This window comes from Apis dorsata, unplaced genomic scaffold (genome assembly GCF_000469605.1).
Source record: "Apis dorsata unplaced genomic scaffold, Apis dorsata 1.3 scaffold_174, whole genome shotgun sequence".
NCBI classification, from domain to species: Eukaryota; Metazoa; Arthropoda; class Insecta; order Hymenoptera; family Apidae; genus Apis; species Apis dorsata.
This window is the reverse complement of record NW_006263462.1, coordinates 346,299-348,273: the sequence shown is the minus strand read 5'-3', so window position 1 is coordinate 348,273 and position 1,975 is coordinate 346,299. Positions and strand designations below refer to the sequence as shown.

Sequence of the window (1,975 nt, the reverse complement as noted above, 5' to 3'; positions counted from 1 at the left end):
AAAAAAAAAAAAAAAAAAAAAAATGCGAAAGAACAGAAGTTAATCTAAATTACTAAAAAAAAAGGAAGTTCTTTACACTTTCTCGAAAAGAAACACGGAAGACAAAGAAAATGTCTAATTAAGCGTCTAAACAACATTGTGAAATAGATTTTAGCTTTTATTTCATGATTTATTAATTTTTGTGTATAGAATCGTTTAATCGATACTATAATAAAAGTATCGAAATATAGCGAGAAATTTCAAACGAATTAAAAAAATGAGGATCATTGGACAATTGATGAAAAGAGGAAGGTAGAAATTAGAACCTTTTTTCTTTTTTTTTTTCTTTTTTTTTTTTTTTTTTTTTTTTTTTTTCCCCCCCATTTCTTTTAAAAATTGGTTTTTCGATTGTTTAAAGAAAAAAAAAAAAAAAAAAAGAAGAATGATTGTGCAAAGTTGGGAAAGAGGGGGGGGGAAAAAAGAACCTTTTTTTTTTTTTTTTTTTCCCCCCCATTTCTTTTAAAAATTGGTTTTTCGATTGTTTAAAGAAAAAAAAAAAAAAAAAAAGAAGAATGATTGTGCAAAGTTGGGAAAGAGGGGGGGGGAAAAAAGAACCTTTTTTTTTTTTTTTTTTTCCCCCCCATTTCTTTTAAAAATTGGTTTTTCGATTGTTTAAAGAAAAAAAAAAAAAAAAAAAGAAGAATGATTGTGCAAAGTTGGGAAAGAGGGGGGGGGAAAAAAGAACCTTTTTTTTTTTTTTTTTTTCCCCCCCATTTCTTTTAAAAATTGGTTTTTCGATTGTTTAAAGAAAAAAAAAAAAAAAAAAAGAAGAATGATTGTGCAAAGTTGGGAAAGAGGGGGGGGGAAAAAAGAACCTTTTTTTTTTTTTTTTTTTTTTTTTTTTTTTTTTTTTTTTTTTTTTTTCCATTAAACGATCGACAAACCGATTGTTCAAAGAAATGGAGGTGAAAAGAATAAATAAAAACTTACATTCTCCATCGATCCTCGTTCTTTCACTTTTTTCTCTTGCCTCTCTTCTTCTGCCTTCTCTTCTCTCTTTCTCTATTTCCATTCCTATAAGGTATTACAATTTGTCGAATGCTATAGCATTATTCCGTCATTAGGCTCGATTAGATAATATTTTTTACGCGTGTTATGGACCGTCATTACTTCGATTCAATTTGTAAAAGAATGGTATTTATATTAGCAATAAACGATGCAAATGGCCACTAACTAATTATTTAATGTTTCATTTTATTTTAGACCTTTTTTATTTACCAAAGTCTTTTTACGAAATATTTTAATATGTTTAAATTATTTCCATATTAACATGTTCAAAATTTTAATTATCGATATTACTTGAGTAAATGATATTCAATATTAAGAATATTTACCAGAAAATTTTCTACAAGATTTCACACGCGTATGTGAAATGGAAGAAATAGTTTGCAAAAAAAATACTTTCTCAGAAATGAGATTCCTGTGTCGTATTTATTTTCCACAGTACATTCCTTGCATCGCGACGTGCGTGTTACGAGTGTCTGGTTACTGGTTTTTTGCGACGATACACCGAAGTGAACGAGGTAAATGAAGTAAATGGATGAACGGTGAATAATGGATGAACCAACGCTAGTGTCACCGACGTACAAACGAGCGCTATTTGTTTCTTGTTGTACTTTCAGCGCAAACTCCGGTACACACGAATATCCTGAAATATCATTTAAATATTACAGATATCGTATAATATTCCTAGAAGAAAAAAAAAATACATATATATATAATTCTCATCAATTTCAATATTATAACAATAAGAAGAGGAAAAGAAAAGATATAAAAGTATCGGAATAAATCAAGAACAGCACTGACCTAACGCTGACAGTAGAAGATGTCGAGAGAAAGTCAGACACATAACTGTTCCATTATGATATTCGGTCGGTAAAGAAACAAGAAGAGAAAATAATCATGAATTATTATATGATAATGAATCAAAATTGTA

At 28.5% G+C, this 1,975-nt stretch overlaps 1 long non-coding RNA gene across 1 annotated transcript; it reads right to left on the bottom strand.

Moving 5' to 3' along the window:
* Positions 1–904: 904 nt before the first annotated feature.
* Positions 905–1,975, bottom strand: LOC116185424. Its single transcript, XR_004150264.1, has 2 exons — positions 1,846–1,975; positions 905–1,728 (listed from the first exon to the last, which is right to left on the bottom strand). It is a non-coding gene; the product is annotated as an uncharacterized LOC116185424 (long non-coding RNA).